Here is a 20,973-nt window from a genome sequence, read left to right as displayed (position 1 = left end):
AAAAAAAAGGAATAACACTGATGTATAAGAGGAAGCTTTTATAGGGAAGTACTTATGCTATCCCAAATATCTGAATTATTTTTTACCCTAATAATCTTAAGGCATGTGGTCTTCGATATCAGCAAATCACTATACTGACCATCTTAAATATGCATTTTCTGGAACATTTATGTAGAATATCGAATGCAGAATGACAGGGCATGATAGTATGTACTTGCACCTTAGGTTGCCCAAAGAGTATCTGATGCTAAGATTCATTTTTGGAGGTAAATTTTCAGAAGTCTGTAGTTACTAATTATGTATTTTCTTCTTTCAGCATGCTGCTTCTTTGTTTTAATGTGAAATGAAGCTATGCTGCCATTTGGACAAATGGCATTTTGTTAATATGATTGTTGAATATTTTTTTTAAGTCAAGCAGAGCAGGTTCCCTAAAATGACTTGTTTAAAAAGATTTGTATTCAACAGTGCTCATAAATAAACAGAGCTTAAAAAAAATCCATTCATTAGTGGTGAGTGGGAAGCCACTAATTCCCTGTTGTAGGTCCTAAGCCAACAATTCCTGCTAGTTTTAGGCTTTCATTTTTAAAGCTATTAAGATTAATCCTTTTGAAGCAAATAAAGCATTTCAAATGAATGTATGAAAACCAAAAGAGTGATTCCTGATTCTGCAAACAGCTCATGCACTGCTCACAGTTCTACCAAGAAATTAAAGATTCTGATCAACTTCTCTGTTACTCACCTGAAGATACCAAAAAAACCTCATTATCAATACTCCTAATATTCTCAGACGCACACACTTGATGTCTTATTTTATGGCTATCATGTCACATGATCCAACATGAGATTAGTTAGGAAAGAGGCAAATAAATTAATGTCTTGTATTTGAACATCTTAGCTCTGATGCACGACCTACAGGCTAGTGTTAAGTCCCTTGTTTACACTTAGCCACCCATGTAAGAGGCTAATCCGGCTATATGCACTTTTGGCAAACTCTTCCCAGGCAGATGAATGCATTTTCCAGAAGGACGTGTTAAGCAAACATTTGTGATCATCTGGCAACACTTAGTGGTTCAAAAGTCCAAAAAGTTTTCCTTGTTGGAATGATGCATTAGCTTAAAGTTATGCTCAAAATTCTTACAATCACTGACTTTATAAGGGCTTGTGACCCAGTTTACTGCTGTGTGTCGAATTCCCTGTAGAGTGCTCACAGAAAGTAATCTCACTAATTCCTCTTGTGCATGCATAAGAATTTACGTAGTGTACTCAAAAAAGCCTATCTGTATTCAATGAAATTTGTAAAGCAAATGTCCAGGATATTTTCAAGCTTAATATATATCACATCTGGTCTTAATAATAAAAGACAGAAATGGCCTATAACATAAACTTAACCTATTCTATCGTGAGAAAATACAGCTTTTGGGGAAAAAAATACTGTCAAGCATGTAGGAAGTTTGTATGCATGTGTATGTCTATGTATAGGCAAACACACAGACACAGATTAAGTGCTCCATCTGAAAATAAATTAACCAAGAATTATGCAGGCAGCCCATGTTGTTTTAATTAAGAAACTTTGCGGCACAGGTAGCAGCGACTGGAAAAGTCTGTTTCAGGTCATCACTTTAAGAAAATTCAGAAATACTGCAACTGAGGAGTAGTAAGGCATTACATACAGTCTTTGTTCTCTAACTTAGTTTTCTTTGTAGATACGAGCCATCTGCTTGGAGGAAAATGGGAAAATGTAACTTTTAATAAATATACAATGCCTGTGGCAAATTAAGATTGTATTTGACAATCCTACAAACGTACAGAGAAGGCAAGTTTGTTAATGCTGATTATCTTCCAAATCTTCAACGGATTTTCAACAGCCATTAAAATAGGCATCTTCAAAGAACTTCTCAGGGAAAAGTAAAAGATGGTTATGTGGAACAAATTCCTTCAAAGATCTTTTTTACATGGTTTCCTACCCAGGATCATTAGCTTTTCTGCAAGAAGAGGAGAATGTTTTGGATCACATTTTGTATTGCATTTGAAATTATTATTATTTAATTTTGTGACAGTATTTTGTTATTGTGCAATAATACATGTAATTTTTCTTTTTTTATTGCCTGAGCAAACACACAGCTTTGTATTTTAAATCATCGTCCTGAAAGCAAAAGTGTACATGGACTTTAACAGACTATGCAAATATAAAATTATGCCATAATCTGGTAACATATAATGAAATTATTATAAATGGATCACTTTAAAAAGGAAATCAGCACAAAACATTGTTATTGTGGTTAAATAACTTATACTTTGAGAGTATAAGAGAGTATATGAGAGTATATAACAGAAAATAGGACTTAGTGAATCTGTGAGGTCTCATTACTTTACAATGTCTGTCAAAATCACTCTCATCTTTTACCAAAACCTTTGATCTAAGATTTATTGTAATTTCCACTTTATGAAACAATTTATCATCTTTCTTATACATTAAAAATAACATTGCATTAAACAAAAACAGCAGGATGAGAAAAACGCTGAAAACCAGCTTTAGTTCTACATCATCTCTGTGTTTGGACTCAGGTTGCTGCAATCCAGCCAGCAGCCAGAAAACAACTACTGAACAGCAGGCCTGTGGAAAGGACAACGTCTGCCCACTGCAAACCTGGCTGGCACTGAAATTGGTCGCAGAACAGCAGAGAGCAACTGGGAGAAAGATTTCCCTTTGGCAAAAAGCTTGACTGAAAACACTTCAATTTTAAAACCACATCAAACTGCTCAGGAAATATCCTCAAATCAAAATCAAAACCTACATTATCAAGAAAGACATCCTGGACATTCCTAAAATAGAAAGATAATGGACTACTTTTCTGCTGCTGGCAGATTAATTGGTGCAAGAGCCTAGCACTGCAACCTGCTGATATAATTGCTCTTCTAGCAACTCAGTGAGCTTGTATTTCTGATGCCAAAAGATCCAAGTTCAGCCTCCAATACAGACCTGAAGGAAGCTGTGCAAGGAAACTGCAAAGGAGAACCGTACTGCCCCCAAGGGCAGGAGTAAGCATAAAGTGTTCCTGCAAAGATTTTAATGTGCAAGAGTGCACAATGATCAGACACTTTTGGATGCTACTGGTACTGTCAGACTTGCCTTCTGTTTCCCTGAGTTTTTGGTCTGGATGACACATCCTTGATGATAGCTGATTCTCTTCCATTCTCCTTTCATCATCAGCTTGCTCCTGAGTGACTGAGAAATTACGAGATTCTCCTTAGTTATAAATGCTTCAAAATACAGTATTCTAATGGCATACAAAAGGAAACCTAGTTCTGGTAAAAAACAGGATTGCAACCATCTTTGAGCTATCTTTCTGTATTTGTGTATACATCCAGAAAGAGCAAATACCTTAAATGAGTTTGTTAGGGGTGCTTGAAGGTCTGAAGCCATCTATTATTTTATTACTATTATTTTATAATAAAAGCTAAAATATTGTACACTATATATCTTGTTGATATCTCATTACTATATCTTCTGAGATATCAGTATATTAGTGAGAAGACAATACATTATTAAGTGCATTAGAAATGACAAAAAAAGTTCATGGGAGCAATGTAGCAAATGCCTCTGCATAATACTCTGTCACATTTGCTCTCTGCCCATTACTTTGGTGTTATGGGCAAAAAACCAGTTGGATCTTCAAAGCAGCTATCTGGCAACACTCTGTATTTTTCATTTAAATAACACTTTCCGTGACTTTCCATGATAAAAGTGATTTCTATGGAGAAGTATGACTCTAAAAGGTGACAAAAAGTCAGTCCCTGAGGATGTATTCTTTGTTATATAGATTTTTATATAAAAATCAATACAGATTAAGCTAAGGTATGCAGACTGAATTATAAAAAAATAATTCGCTGTTTCACACACACACACACAAAAAACACCCCACCATTGAGCCTAGGCTTTCAGTTCCTCCATCAACTAGCATAGCATAAAAATCGCTCATGTCATGCATCAGTCTACATAAAACATAAACTTTCATCAAGAAGCAGTTGCCTCCTTCAGTGAGGCAAAAGGCAAGACATAGATTTCTTTCTTGCTGGTTTCAGGAGGTTGTTTTTGGAGGGGTTGTTTTTGCCTTTTTTTAAACAGTGTTTCTCCTTGTCCGTTCATTCCTCAATAACACCATGAGGACACATGCTACCCTACATCCAAGATACTATGAAGTACTGTTCATGAGCAGCAACACAAAGCAACCCCTTGAATAAGCTTTGTTTGGAACAGAGTATTCATTAGCTACATGGACAGAGAAAGGGGGTCTCCTGTTTCTTCTATTCTGCCAGGGATTTGGAATGAGAAGAAAGGTTCAGGGAAGGTGGCTCTAGGATTAAGTGTTTTTACACAAGCAACCTGGTCTAGCAGGAGGTGTCCCTGCCCATGCAGGGAGGTTGGAACTAGATGATCTGTAAGGTCCCTTCCAACCCAAACCATTCTATGATTCTATGATGACTGTGAAAAAGCATCATATGATAGACTAAGAAATGGGAACTGATGTGAAAAAAGTAGGCAAAAGAAGGGTAAATAACTAGAAGCTTACCCTAGCTCCTAACTTTGGCTCATCACTCTCCTCCAGCTCCCTCACCTCTGGTAGCTCCCAGCTTGGACTTTCCCAGATAGAAACAGCACCTTTGTCTTTTGCCTTGAGAAGCTGGGAGTTAGCTACTTGCAGTTGTAAAGCAAGAACAGTGATGGCTGCATATGCAGTAGACCATATTTTCTATGAGTAGTATGTTGTTATGGTCCTCTTCTCCACAGAGACAAGACTGAAAAACAGTTTTGGACAATTTAAGTGCATGTATCTATTAAAAACTTGAGAACAGAGCTGCATGCAATACAAATTAGAGTAAACGCAGAGGATCTCAGAAGAAATCAAGTGGAAAGGGAAAGAATGAAGAGATAAAAGCATTTATATGTATTTACATGGATTAAGCTGGGCAAATTGGCAACAAGCCAATATACACTTATGAAAGTGGCTGGCAGCAACTGATTACAGGAAAAAGGAGGGGTGGAAAAGTTTGCAAGTGCTTCTAGGGTATATGCATCCATGCAACAAGATAGAACAGCCAAAGAGAAGAAAGAGATTTTCCAGGGTCACAAAGAAAATCTCTTTAGGAGAACATCACTTGTTTGGCCCCAGGGAGAACAGAAGTTAGATTACACACACAGGTTCTATCCTATGCAATGGGGAGACTACAGCACTGAAGAAATGGAAAATGTCTTGAGCTCTGTGGATCACATAAGTAATTTTTTTACCATTAGTTTCTCACACACAAACCTAAATAAAATGAAATATTTTATTTTGGTTTGTTTTCAAGCCTCATTACTGTTGATAAGCTTTATTTAAGACCTGCTCTGAATGGAGACTTGACCTATTCTTCTGAAGAAAAGTGCTTAGGCTTGAAGTGGCTTGAAACCCATTCTTGTATCTGCCCAAGTGGCCATGGTCAGAAAGGGACCATCTCAACATGCTGGAAGAGGCAGAGTGAAGGGATACTGTAAGGTTAGAAACAGACAAGACAGACAAGGATCATTTAATACCCACTATCCTGAGACAGGCATAATATTTTTTTGTTCCATATCCTGCCTTCTTGCTGTGTGACAATCTGGCTCTGCTGTTAGTTGGCTGCTTGGGCAGGTCACTTCTCAGCCCACACCCTCTGATGTCATCAGCCTTTTTCAGAAACTTAGGAATAACATTGCTACACAGATCCAACAGCACTACTTCTAAGCAACATGGTGAAACTATTCTTTAGGCTCTTCCAAAGCATAAGACCCCCATGGCATGGCTCTTCCATGACTGGCGTGCTTAATCAGAAACTTATTCTGGAAAGTTCTTAAGAAAAAATCGATCTACACATCCTCTATTCTGGCTAACATTTCCAGACCTTCCCAAGCATGTCTCTGAGGTCCTTGTTCTTGCAAAACATCCCCTAACAGCCCTCCAGACCTTTTTCTTCCTCAGGACAGACCCCCAAAGTCATTAAAACCTTCTGCAATAAAGCTTTCGTCTCAACTTGGTATCTCCCTATGTTTTTTCTTTTAACACCGCTTCAGGGATGCTCAATAACAGGTTTTGTGTTTATCTCCAGAGGCAGAAGTCCAGACTTGTATTAACTTGTGTCAACCACTCCAGGGGTTACACACTTGCTTACTTATTTAGTTCATTTCTTCTCAAAAACAAAAACTGTATGAAAGAAACAAGAAAAAAAATACTACTACTATAAATTATTAGGGTATAACACTGAAAAAAATAAAAGAACAAAACGTCCTCTTTGGTCTACTGCTCACTTGGATGCACTCTCTCAATTTAAAAGTATGTTGTTGATTATGAAGTAATTTATACTAGTGTCTTGTTACACCTATGAAGATAAACAAATGTATTTGTTAATGTATGTAGATTTCACTAATGCACACACTTGGTTCCATAAAAAGGCAGCAGCTGGATAGATTGCTTCAGAGCTAACGGAAGCACACTGTTCCTTCCTCCTCCCAGTTTCTTAGTTGTAGCAGGAATCTCTCATTTGACCTTGGGCAAGGCATTTAAATTCTCTGTGCCTGTGTTTTCTCATCTGTAAAATTAAGGCTATAATGCCTACCTACTTCACAAGAGGGACAGTGTTAAATTTAATGTATTAATGTTTTAAAGTGTTTTCAGGCAGCCAGATCAAAACCACTACAGAAAGTAAGTTATTATTGAATTATACTTCACTGAGTTAATGCTGTTGCATTACTGTATCTGATTAAACACAGAAAAAAATATGCAAGTGACACCTCCTGGATTTTTTTTTTCAGAGGATGAAACTGATGTTCTTTCACCAACCTACAGGTGGACTTGAAGGCATCTTTTGGGGAAAGAAAGAAGGCGAGGAAATGTAGTAGTCAAAAGAAGTTAAGAGTCCTGAGGAGCAGATGATTATGAGGGCATTTAAACCAGTTGCAAGGTAGAGCAGAAGGCAACTGGACCTTGTGCCCCACTGTAACACATCAGTCTCTGGCAGCAATATGGTCTCCGTTCATCTCCAGGCCACTGGGACAGGAACACCCCCGCCACGCCATCATTAACTGCTGCAATTGGTCTCGCATTGGAGTGATGAAGTGCAAGATCTGTAGCCTGGAGTCGCTGTCCTGGTGGAGCTGACCAGCTCTCAGGAACAGTTCAGACACACTTTGAGTCTGGTCAGTCATGGCAGCTAATCCGTCTACGATGAATGTGGCACATAAAAATATCATTTATTAAAAGGGGGATTTATCGCAGGAGGGTTGTTCATACCTGATGCCTCTCCTACATCTCCTCTTGACCTGATGTGCAGGTGCCTGGTCTTGTCCTGTGATCTCACATCAGGATCTTGTTGTGTGGGGGAAGGGAAAGGAGTGTTTGGAGCAAGAGCTGCAGGAAGATGAGAAGGGTTTTTGACAGCATGTTGAGTTGGATGTTGTACTGGTGTTGATGCCGCTGGTCCCAATGCCATCAAGGCATTTCTTGTGGATGACAAGGAATCTAGGAAAGTAGTGATTAACATGCATATCAGTGTGATTGACAAGCTATGTTGTCTGCTTTGTGCTAATGTATTGCATGGACAACACCCACGCTAGGCATATCAGAATCGGCATATAGAGTTCAGATTAAAATCAGAAATATTTAGCATCTTTCCCAACAAATAAAGAGAAACTGTTTGATAGCTATATCTGCTCAATAGACCATGGAGATCAGATTTTGTCTGGTGAGGGGATGTTTTTGCCTTGCAGGGTACAAATAAATGGGTAATAAGCAACATTCTTCCAGATTGCAGCAAGACCAATTCATTTGCTTTCCTATTCCTCCATCCCAAATTTATCACTCCAAAGGCAAGAAAAAAAAATAAGTACAACATAGGTTTGATAACCTTCTGATAGTAGTGAGCTATTAAATATACACAAACCAAGGAACTTGAAAAAATATAAGCAGGGACCATATTTCTGTCTTCCAAATCTGCCAAGAAGACTGAAATGGAGGTTGCAAAGTCTAAGGTTGTATATATTTGATGTCTTTTCTGACACCATGCTGCATACATCAAAGTATCCATCCCTTCTTTTTTTTTATGTATCACATCTGCAGAGAGACTAGACTACATGTTTTATTACTATACCAGCCAAAGATCACGCAGGTTTCTATACAATGATGCTACTTCAATTTCTTGAGAGAAATCTGTGGGACATGAAAACTTACCACAAAAGCAGTGATGCCACTTTTGTTTGCTTTAATCCCTGCAGAACTGCAGCTGTGTAAAATGTATGCAGTAGCTAGTAGGATTAACTCTGCGTGTTCACTCTGCTTTCTGTTGGTATTGCACAAAGACATTTTGTCTCAATTTTCCTCTCTTCACCAAGGCACATGTAAGCCTTTCACAATGACTTGGCTTTTTTTTCTTCACCTCATATTTTATAAGGTCTATGTCAAGTGACATCTGTTTTATTAATTTGCTTATTTGGCTGACTGGTAACTTTTAAGTCCTTACTATAACACATGACTATCCAGAATCAGCATTCTGCTGCCAAATATTATCTGTGTCCTTGGATGGAAAGATCAGCCACTTCCTTTGGCATTTTTATGCCAAACGTCAACTCTGGATCTCTGTTGGCAACAAAGAGTTAACATTTGGCAGTCTGTTACACATGGAATAGGCTATCTCTGCATGCATCTTCTATCAGATTATTAACTGTAAGGATCTGAATAACCATATTCCTGAGGGGTAAGCATAAAAATGTATTGTCAGAATATCCTCTACTAGGAACTCACTACCTGATCACCACTGCAGCAAAACAGTTTTCTTACAACTCTAATATCAGTGATGCTATATCTTCTAGTATTTACAACTCTACCTTACAATATCCTCTTTCTGTCTCCCAGCAAGGCTGGCTAGAGGAACAATGATGTGATTTATGTGTGAAAGCCATTTACCCAAAATAAACTACAGTAAAATAAAGTATGCTCACAAGCATAATTTAAGACTACCCTTGTCATGAGAAGATTAAGTACGTAAATCTGTATTTCATTTAGGAATAGTGCAGCAATCAATGTTTCCAATAATATTTCAAGTGACTGATTCAGCAGGCTGTTGCAAGGCAGTGGGGCTGTTTAACTAGCTAGCTAATTTCCTGATATTATTTTTATGCACAGAATATAAAACCTTATAGATAATCATTTGGCTAATTACAAAGGCTAATTTACAAGGCAAAATGGCACTGTGTGTGAGAGAAAAGGTGTAGAGAAAGAAAGCAAGTACTAGACAAAACACAGATACAGCGAAAAGTAAAGATGTCAAATCATGAGCAGGGTGAAAACGCAGGGGGTTGCTGTCAGAGGCAAAAGGAATGCGAGGAGGTGTAGAAAATATGATCACCTTCTAAACAGGTAAGAGCGTAGCCCCCTAGTGTGGATTTTCTTTTAATCATCTAGAAAGGAACTGATTGGAGAGGTTTCCATACTTTCACTACTCCTGGCACAATAAAGACGCATTATGTTTAATACTTCAAGCTCCACAGGCTGAAAGGTCTGTCCCCTAATTTTTAATCTTCCTCCTGGCTGTTTCACAATGAAATAAGGAGACAGAATGTGGGATTGTTTGTTCTCTATGATGCAACAAGTACATTTATACCCCTGGCATTTCCCTTCCTTTGGCAGCTCCCCCACAGAACGCCCTGTGCATGGAGAATATAGAAGCAGCAGGACAGAACCTCACAGCAATCACAAACCTTCTGTGTATCTGAAGTTGAGATAATATCTCCAGCACTGAAGCTAAGAAACAATTTCAGTGACATCTGGCAGAATCTCCCAGATGTTAGTATGTGAATTCATGCATGGTAAGACAGGAAGAAATGCAGATCTTCAGTGAATGAGCTGTACAACACTGAAGAAGTGAGAAAAAGCAGTAGAAATTAGTCGTAAAAGAGGTAAGCGAAGAAAAAAAATAATAGGTCCTTCATATGACAATTTCTCAAGCATACTATATGTTTAAGTGAATGTTTTATAGGCTTTTGTTCTTACCAGATGACAGCTTCTTGTAACATTTTGATGCACTTAAGCTAAGAGATCTTGACTATATGTGTATATATATACATACATAATACTAAAGAAAAATATTAATGAAGATTTAGGGATTCTCTGCATAGCTGATGTGTTACAGCCAATGTAAATATGTTACAATTGGTGTAGAAAGAAATGATGGTCCAAAACCCTCCCTAATCATCTTTTCGTTAAAAGGTATGTCCCCTTTTCGGTGATGAACAAACACGGATTTCACCCTTTATCCAAAACTGAGGAAAACTGCCAAATTAAGTCACAGGCATCAAAGACCTAAAGACCAGTAAGGGAAGTATTTATTAACTTTGTCTAATGCTAAAGCTGAAACTCTGCACTTGTCTGTATTGAACTGTACCTGTTTTTTTCCAGACTGTTTCTCCAATTCATCAAGATCATAATAAATTTTAATTCCATCCCCCAGCTAACACCAAAGAAAAACCATCAGCACAAATTTACAGACTGTGTCCTGAACTTCTGTGCAGATGTCAGATACGAAGAACATGTTGCACTTTTATTTTTAGATTCCAGCAGAAAAGTTCACAGTTTATGGCTCCAAGTTTGCCTGCTTCTGACTTTCAAAAGAATTTAAAATACACTACTTTAAACTACTCAATACTGCTATAGCTATGGAAGTCCTACCGTAAAAGCAACTCGAAGCTACAGAACAGTATCAAAAATCATTTACCAGACCTGTTACATACAGAGTCTTCAAAAAAAAAACCAAAGTAGCCACTGTTCCCACAGACTCTTTGTTATGGATTAGGCATTCACCAGACAGGATAAATCTACAGGCCTTCAGGCTCTGATCACACTGGCAGAATTCCTTCACATGATTTTGTGTTTGTTTTCTGTCTTGCCCTTGTTTCATTCCCCTGTGCATACAGGCTCCTACCAGACTTCTGTAAACCCATTATTAAATTCTTATCCTGCAGTGCCCCATGTAAGAGTGACAGAGTGACCTCAGATTACACCAGATGATGGCACCACCAGTGCTATATGTGATGCAAGGTATAACTCTGTAGACTCTGTGGCCTGTGAGAAACCCCACGAGAGTATTCATCCAAGCCACTGCTTGCAAACCAACACTGGCCAGTATTGTGGGCTTCCACGTACAGAGGAAGAACAGTACTCTTCCAATGATTCAGGATGACGGGGAATTTGACAGATGCTTCTCCTCAGGACTACATGTTGCTTGAAAATACACTACTGCTGCTACTAGTACAGCTGCTACTACTCCATCTACTACTGCTATTACTGCCAGAACCAATAAATATGTAATAATTATCTCCCTTTATATTGAAATGCGACTCTTTCAGATTTAAATCAACCCTTACTTCCAGACTAGAGACACCTTCATAATACAAGCACAGAATCACAGAATGGGTTGGGTTGGAAGGGACATTAAAAGATAATCTAGATCCAACCCCCCTACATGGGCAGGGACACCTCCCACCAGAGCAGGCTGTTTAAAGCCCAATCCAACCCAGCCTTGAACACTTCTAGGGAGGGGGCATCCACAACTTCTCTGGGCTACCTGTTCCAGTGTCTCACCACCCTCACAGGAAAGAATTTCTTCCATCCTAAAAACATTTAGAGCCTCATGATGAAAAACTGTGATTCTACCTCTGTTAATCTTACATCTAGATTGACTTTTGAGTCAGGCTTAATATAATACATGGACCCAACTGCTGACTGGTTCCAGTTATGTTAAAATATTCAGTGACTTGTAAAAGTTGCAAAAAAATTACTTCTCTAGCAGGATGAGGAATAAAGTTCAGAATTTGTTTTTCTATTTAAGAATCTGTCCCTGTATTTCTACTGACTTATAAAAGCCATTCACTATAGCAAAGCTTAAGTATTATTACACTACATTTCTGTTTTTAGAAATTTTGAGGACTTTTATTTGACCATCTCCATTTTTTGTTTAGTAATTATTTGCTCTGTTATACTCACAATTTCAACTCATATTTCTGCTTTAGTACAATTGGACCAACATGAATTGCATACTGTTACCAGAGGTACACTTAAAAGCCTCTTAAGATATATATGTTCAATCTCCTACCATTATAAAGAAGAAACCCAAAATAAAGTTTCAGACAGATAAACTGCATTCATTAAGATAAGTCTGAAGCTGCTAACAAGGTACATTTTTTCAAAGTCAAATGGAACAATACAAAGAAAGCATCTACTCTGCACTGAAGAAAATAGACAGGAACTTCAGTTTCTCTGCAAAAGGGCTGACAGATACTGGGCTCCTTACTTGACTGCTAGACATTAAGAATGTCTTTCATATTTTTCTAGTATCACCCATTACAGATATTCAAAAGTCATGAGTCAAACTGCAAGATAACATGAAACTGAACCTAATCTTATTACATTTTTAGTGCTTATTTGCCTTTTGATTTCTGAATGCATTCCTTTCACCTTTTCAAGTTTTACTCTGCATCCACACAAGAAACTGCAAGCCTATTTTGAAATGAAAGCATTGGAATGGTTTCCTGACTATTCATCACAGCACCTTCATCACCACTTCCAGCACTCTCTTCAGAGCTCTCTCCTACTTGTTTGGGTTTTTTTCTTACATCCTATGGGAAGTCTCCAAGACAGCAGCTTTATTTCGAGCACCCCGAGTTTTCCCACACTTCCTTACGCTCTAAAAAAAGCCATGTTTGGGTAAACCTGAGCCAAAAGAAGGAAAGGATGATCTGGCATGACCTTTAAATGAAATAATAATGGAAGCAACAATTTTCTATGTTCGTTCAAAAAAATTAGAGGAACTAGTACAGGATAGGGCTGTCTGGGTGTTATTCACCTATGCATTATGCATTGGACAATACAAAAAGTGGACTGACTAACACTCAGATAAGACAGGCAATACCAACAATCTGTGTGGATACTCCAGGGAAGCCAGAAACCACAGTCACAGGGTTCTACTTGTGATGTCTGGGCCAATGAATATTTAACCCAAATAAAATGTAACAGTTGAGTAAATCTCCTGGAGTATGATATTCCGGACTGACCTCCTCTTGCAAATCAGGCATCATGGGGATTTGACCAGATCCCAGTTGTGCAAGTGTCTTTTATGACTGAAGCATCTGCAGGCCTCTGACCAGCCTCCTCACCCGTCTCTGAACCTCTTCTATTACTTCTGTATTCATACTTTGGATGGAGTAAAGTACAGCTCATATATTAATGTATCACTGATCTATCTAGTATATGTTTATAATATTCTACCCATTATTTTCCCTTTCATTTGTTATGCATTGCACTTTGTTTTTAATGTATTTGCTTTCCTGATGCATCTGCCCACTGAGTGGGAATTTTAATTGAAAACTAAACTTGAGCTCACTGAGAATATTTGAAATTTAGCATTTAATTTTATATTATCTCACCATACGATTACATGGATCAGTGACAGGATAGTCTGAACTGTGGCTGAAGTGCCACTGTGATGATAAATAACAAATTGCTAAGTTTGGGATAAGGAATTATGATTCGACTGTCTAAGGATCACTGTCAGCATAGTCCTGTTTAACATTTTAATTTTTATAAGGAAGGAATAAACAACTGGTTAATTTGCTGGAAATTTCTTGGTGCTATTAAACTCTGTGCTCCTGAGAATACTAAAGGAGACAAGGAAATAATAGCAAGGAACCTAGTTTAGAATTATGTTTTGAATATAACAAAAGAGATTAAATTTTTGAAGCTGTGAAGTCATTAATTAGCAAAAGCATCCTGCAGAAGGAAGATATTCAATAACAAAAGCAAATATGAACACAGTGCTAGAAGCAGCACTGGAAACAGAAAATTAGACAAACAAAATCTACAGTGGAAGTAAAGAGAACATGTATTAGGTAACACAGGTAGATGCTGGAAGGTAGCAGTCCCTCAGGTGCAAAGATGTATTTCCATTAGTGGTTTTAATTCTCAGACACTGAATGGATCGTCTGTCATGTAAAAACCTAGGTGGTTTCCAGGCACTCCATTACCACACACTCAGACTTGAAGGTATTTCCTGGATTAAGAGATCAGTTCATTAATAGGGAAGAGTAAGAAAACCATAAATGCACAACTTTGCAAGGCAGTTGGTCAACAAGCTAATGATCTTCATTAATCTGAACAGTAGAAACAAATCCCTACCTATATTACCAGATACATAGCATGATTCATTTGACCAAACATAAACAGTTATGCTTAATATTCTAGGTTAGTTCTGTAGACAGTGGAAAAAAACAGACTCCTCTAGGACAGGATTCATCTCATCCTAAAGCAGACATCTAAATGTCTTCACTATAAAGGCTGACCAGCTCAGACACACATACCTAAAAATAGGTGCGATGACTCAGATATCATCTTTATATCCAACATCACTTCTCTCAGTTCAGCTCAGCTTTGATAATTCTTATCTGTTCATATGGATCCTGGTTATAGATTAGGTATTAAGAAGTGAGAGGAAGCATTTAGGAACTTTAAAGGCTAAACCAGCAGTATTTAGATTGAAGTATGAATGAAAGTATTCTTGATAACTATCAAGGCAGAAAGCCCTACAAGTTTAGTATATTAGGAAGTTTAAATGAAAAGTAATGGAAGCTTTAGAAATACCATCATTTCAAATTAGATTATTTTATCGGTAGTTCTCTTCCAAAGATTTAAATAAATATCTATAAAGAGCTCTCACACAGCAGAGGAGAAACCTTAGGCAAGAAAACAGTAATTTGGATATTGTATTCAGAGCTAGCCACAATCCACACCTTTTTTCTATAGTACTACCTGGGAACACATATAGTATACATACAGACTTTTTAGGTAAGCTAAAATTCAAAGTATGCAACATGTCTGTCTTATCATTTCTATTGAAGGAACTGCATATTTATACATGCAGTATTCTGTAAATAAAGATTAACAAACTTTGACTGATATGTGAAACACTGTAAAATCTTAAAATATCCTCAGTTTTTCATGCTAATGAGTTTTTTTGTCATCAGGGAGATGGGTTTCAAATTTCAAGCAGAAAAGGTCATACTGTGGTTCTGTCTATCAAAAACATTCAGACTTAAACAATTACAGTTTAAACTCATTACACTTTATGAAGACAGCCTATATCTCAGCATTATTTCAAGATGGGAGAGTAAGTGATCCCTATGTGCTGACTACTCAAGGACATGCCAAAGCTTCTTCTAGAGACACTTTCACCTTCAGATACAATTTAAAAATAAATAGGGCTCTTTTGTTGTATTAGATTTGTATCCCTCTTGCTCTTTGGACCTCAGCACCTCAGTAGGAACAGCAGAGCCAATTGCTATGGGAACCACGCTTCTACGGCAGGAGGGTGAAGTAGGAGTCAAGTAAGGGAACAGAGAATTGTGATACTCTTCTGTTCTCTCTCCTGAAAGCTTGCTCAATGAATGACATAGCTCCTGGAAATTCTGCCTTGCAGCAGGAAAATAAAAGTGCTTTGTCTGTTTATCACAGCTGATAGAAAGTGGTGAAATGAACATGATCCACAATCAGCATACAGAGATGACAGTACGATCTTAAATCTAATAGAGACAGCATTACATATTACAACTGAAATATTACATCAGCAAAGTTTAGCCAGAAATAACATGTGAAATTGCCTCTTGGTACGACTTCGCATAAGATGCAGTAAATTCTTCACCTTTGGAAGACTCTGAATAAAAATTGCACATCTTTTGAAAAGATAAATTACAGTTCTGAGGGAGACTGGAAAGCTGACATAGGAATCACTTGATGGATAGAGTAAGTGGTTCATGGAATCTTAGGCTAATGAACCATATTTTGCATTTTAATCTACTGATAGGTTTTGACCAAGTTAGGACAGACAGCATTAACAACTAATATTTGAAATTAAGAGGTAGCAGTTCTTGTTATAAACACACCTCACCCATCCTGCTAACACTTCTAGTAACATGCCCATCATTGCCAAGTTTACTTTATTACAACTGCTGTTGATATACCAATACCTACACACAAGTATCCCTCTCAAGGCCTACATGTTATGGTTTGCTTTTCAGTCATCCAGATTCCTCTGCTGTTTGCCATGTCGGTTGTGCTACAAACAAGCGACTTTCCAATTGCCAGAGGAATTTGCCAGTTCCTCTCATGGTTTCCCATATAGAAAGTTCTCCATACAACCTCTTAATAAATAGATCTTAGTCCCAAGGATAAAGGCGTGGCATTTCACTTGACTTTACCATATGCCTGTGTTACAGCACAGCTTCAACTGCTGCAACCAGCACAACAAAGTTAAGGCAAATTACTTTTATAATTGCATTTCTATCCATGCCACAGGTTAAATGTCTTACTTTATTAATACCGTTTTTCAAGTTTTATGGAAGGTTTACACATAAGCTCATTCTTCTGGCTGTGGTTGTGGTTTCTGTCTATGTAGATGTAAAAATCAGACCTTTTTATGGCAACTTTACGTTGTCAGGATTCAGTAAAACAGTCTTTTGTGTAAATTAGAATATGATCAAGAATATTCTTCCTGTTTTATTACAAGTACCTACATTATTGCTTTTACCAGTAAGGTTTTAATTATTTAATAGGTATCACAGAAAGATTAGAAAACAATTCTAGCTACCTGTCAGATCTTCATGTCAGTTTTCTTATGTATTGAGGAATTTTCCTTTCTATTACTGCTGATGCAGAATTGGGACATCACTGGAACAATGATGCATTGGATCCCTGAATACAACTCAATGTCCCTGCCTTCATAGTAAAACTGAACAAATATTTAATTGGACCCCATTTAATCACAAAACTAAGAAAAATTTTAAAAGCCTCGTAATTTTCTTTAAATGATGCATTTAAGATCATTTGCAGAAAATTTCAATTCCAGCCTGCAATTAATGAAATACACTTGGCAAAGTACTGCAGTGATACTGGATTGATTCAGAAACAAGAAGCCAATTCCAAACAAAATCTGAGTAAAAATGCATTTCTTCTTCCTGTTGCTAAATATTGCTAGCCCTAGAGCTTCAAACCCCGCTGTTCTGGTTTGGTGGGGTTTTTGGTAGTGGGGGAAGGGCCCCAGGGTGGCTCCAGTAAGAAGATGAGAAGCTCTCCCTGCCCCAAAACCCAGACAAGGAGCCATCAGGGAGACAACAGATGCACCTCTGCAATTAACATACGAAAGAACTCATATAACACCTGAGAAGAGAAGGAGGAGGAGAAGAGCTGTGCTGGAGCAGGAGAGTGGTGCTGGGGAAGGAGACCGGTGCTGATAGTTGATGAGGAAGAAGGGGAAGAAGGGGCCCAAGCAGAAGTTTCCCTGCAACCCATGACGAGATGGCAGCTGTCCCCCTGCACTCATGGAGGAACCTGGTGGAACATTCCCTGAAGGCGCCAGGAGGGGTGAGCTTGGCCAGTACACATGGATTTTGTGGCCAGAGGATTTGCTGCCAGTGGACTCTGATTGCGCAGCTTTGGAAGACCCCGGCGCCAGAGGAGATGGCTGTTCCCGAAGCAGCCTGTGACTCTGTGGGAAGCCCAGGCTGGAGCTGCTCCGGACCTCGTGGGAAGGACTCATGAAAGAGAGGTTCGTGGAGGACTCTTTCCCACGGGAGGGACCCCGTGGGGAAGCAGGGAAGGACTGTAAGGAATCCTTCTTCCTGAGGAGGAAGGAGCAGCAGGAACCACCAGCCTGTGAACTGACTCTAAACCCCATCCCCTGTCCCCCTGTGCCGCTGGGGGGAAGAAGGGAGAGAAACTGGGAACAAAGTGATTTGGGCCCAGGAAGAAGGGAGGGGTGGGGTAACATGTGCAAGCCCTGCTCTGTGTGTTGTCTGTGTCCTGTGTGTGTTTGATTAGTGTGAAATTATTTATATTTTTTTTTTCCCCAAGTTGAATCTGTTTTTCCTTTCACCTTAATGGGTGAAGGACCCTCCTTGTCCTTTGTCTCATCTTGTCGTGTTGGGCCCAAAACCAAGACACCCACTTTTCACATACAGCACTCTGTTCGTAATTTCTTGGGTCTTTGAATTTCTTGTGGTTTAGATGGTACCGAGCCATGCTCTCCTAAAGGATCCCTGTACTCAGAAACTGCTCCTAAGATATAGGAGCAGTCATTTTTTTTCTGTTCCTTCTCTTTTTAAAACCCTGTGAAACGCCTCCTTCCTCTTCACAACATTTCATCAGCCTGCTTGTCGATGACTCCTCTCTCTTGGATCCCTGCCTCTCCCGCTTACTGTGGGCAGATGAGAAACCACAGAGCACTCAAGAGTCAGTGGCCATGGGCAGGAGAAAGGAGCACTTGAGCAGTAATGATGTGAGCCCAGATAATGCATATGCAAACTGTGAGCAAGAAGGCTCCTGCAGTGGGAAATGAGGACGAGAGCCACAGGCAGAGTAAACGGACAGCAGGACTGAGTACTTTGACTATGATGGACATAGAATATTTGGAGAATAACCAGAAGAACTGGGTATGAACAGCCTGACAGAACACTGCTTCATTCCTTTTTTATCCCATATTCCTTCTCTGTGTTTAAAATATTTACTGTGCCTCTGTGTCAAACAAGAAAATGCTTCTAATGGTATGGTATATAGTTGGTATCTGAGATGGATAGATGGTGCCTGAAAGTGAAAGATACTTTCATTTTAAAAGATTGCCTATACCAAAAATTGAATAAACTTGAATTGTTATACAAAACCAAAGTGTTTAATCTTTCAGTGAAACAATGCAAACCAAATTATCTGACCACGTCTTACTTTGAAAGAAACCCTGCTTTACTCATCCAGATACTGTTCAGTTGTCCAGCAGTTCACCATTCTCAGAGCAGTTTGTGAGGCTGCCACACTTTTTAGCCTAGCTGCAAATGATCCAGAACTTAACAATTACTTTTTAAAAAATTTCTTACCTTCAAAAGCAAAATAAGACTCTGCTTTGCTTTATCACTGCTTTACAGTGAAAGCTAAAAAAAATGCAAGATGTGTCTGAGAATGACAGCAGAATTAAGATATGACTGTTGGTATTTCTTTGGAGGCTGACTGCACAAGTCACAAATTAAAATCATGCAAATTGCTCCAAGAGCAATACTATTCACCAGAGACTTGGATTCATTCAAATACAACATATCAGCATAAAAACTTGCATGGAAGTTGCCCTAAACAAAGTATATTTTAATGCACTAATTTTTCTAGAATCTGATTATTCCAATGGATGTCCATTCTAATTTTAGAATCTGAAAAGAGGTATTCTATGAAACTTTCACAATAAGGATTATAAAATCTACATTTGTGTAGAATTTCACACAAGTAAAACATCCATGAGAAGACACGAGCAGGGAGGTGCAGAACAAGAGCAAGTGATTTTTTTAAGAATTTTGCAAGGGGTTTTCATGTTTATTAGAAACAAAAAAATCTCAAACATTTAATTTCTCCATAAACATAGTTTTGTAAGTAGTCCATTTTGTGTTGACTGAAATGTTTAATCTTCACAAAACCTAGTAATTTAAATTTTGATTTTTTTTTTGTTTGAATTTTAATGTGTAATATAGTTCAAAATCTACCACCTCGACTGAAATTAACTTTGAAAGGAAAATATAAGGGCATGTAATTTCAAAAATGATGTCAAGACTATCTAAACTATCCTTCCTTCAGCTTTTGAAATTAAAGCTTGATGCTGGTAATATAAGTTCACAGTCCTTGCGATTTTAAAAGAAATTGCACTCTGCATGAGTAGTTCTCACAAATTTCTCTTTATACATGAGTTAAAAGCAAGACCAGAGAGCAGGATATGAATCCCCAGAGTCACAAAATTTCATCTATCAGTAAGATACAAATGGGGAGGTATACCTAGGCCATGGCCATGTGCCATGTGGTAGCAGCAAGCCCTTCATCAGCTCAGGTGAGGGATGGCCTGGGTGCCCACGGGGTGGCACAGAGGAGCTCCCCAGTCTTCACTCCAAGCTACACTGTTGCCCCCACCCTGGATCCCAGCACATGGTACGGCTTTGCTGGCCTGGTTTCCAGGTTTTCTGGCTGGACATGAGAGACAAAAGAAGGATTATTTTTTTTTTGTAACTGATAAAGACAAAGGGGGGGTGGTGGGCAGAGAGTTCTCTGGACTGTCTGCTAAAATCCCACTGAAAGCCAGAGGTGATGGAAATGCCTTGCTACTACAGCTTTTTACATTAAAATTCCCACAGACATCTAGGGTAGCCTCTAGATGACACAATACAGATCTCCTTACAGGAGATACCTACATCTATACCAGCCATCTGATGCTGCCTCTATACTTCACAGAGAGAAATAAGCTTTCTCTAGAGTGCAATTATTTTTAATCTAAAATGGCTACCTAAAATAGGTCAGATTAATTTTTTCACATAGAAGTGCCTACTCTGTGATGGTACAGGAACCCCTGCCACATTAGCCGAAGGGAGATATCCCCAGCCAGGTCAGATGAAGCCCAGTCCTAGCAGAGCCGTTCTGCCCTAGACATGCCTGGAAACCTCCCCAGCTTCACAGCCCCAAACACTTCTCTGGGGTTGTCAGTGCTTGCTGGATCCAACAAGCTACTTCTCTGCTCAAATTCCTGTGGCTCAGAAGCCACAGCAGGAAAACATGCAAAGCTCAAATAATTTTTCTCACATTGGCTGCCTGCATATATGTCATCAATATATATAAGGTGTATTATACCAAGCAACTTCAAAGGCCTGAAATAAATGAAGGGTGATAGTAAGAAGTAATAGAGTAAAAAGACAGAATTACATCAATGAATAAAGACTGAGTCCTTTGGGGTCAAAAGGCAGGAAAGGCTACATTTCTTTTTTGCTGTATGATATTTCACTCAAATAACATTTACAAAGGGTTAACATAAGGCAACTGTTGTGTACTCTTTGTACATCTCCAAACATCT

At 38.5% G+C, this 20,973-nt stretch overlaps 2 protein-coding genes across 2 annotated transcripts in view; both read right to left on the bottom strand.

Moving 5' to 3' along the window:
• Positions 1–20,973, bottom strand: part of GABBR2 (gamma-aminobutyric acid type B receptor subunit 2) — a 476,938-nt gene that overhangs the window by 436,686 nt on the left and 19,279 nt on the right. The gene's annotated exons all lie outside the window — the stretch shown is intronic.
• GALNT12 (polypeptide N-acetylgalactosaminyltransferase 12) overlaps positions 7,519–20,973 on the bottom strand; it is a 94,258-nt gene continuing 80,803 nt past the window's right edge. Inside the window, exon 11 of the mRNA XM_051609248.1 lies at positions 7,519–7,532. The gene's annotated coding sequence lies outside the window, so the exon portion shown is untranslated. The remainder of the gene's footprint in view (positions 7,533–20,973) is intronic.

This window comes from Apus apus, chromosome 2 (genome assembly GCF_020740795.1).
Source record: "Apus apus isolate bApuApu2 chromosome 2, bApuApu2.pri.cur, whole genome shotgun sequence".
NCBI lineage: Eukaryota > Metazoa > Chordata > Aves > Apodiformes > Apodidae > Apus > Apus apus.
Note: the sequence above shows the minus strand (reverse complement) of the source record. Positions and strands in the feature narration are given on the sequence as shown.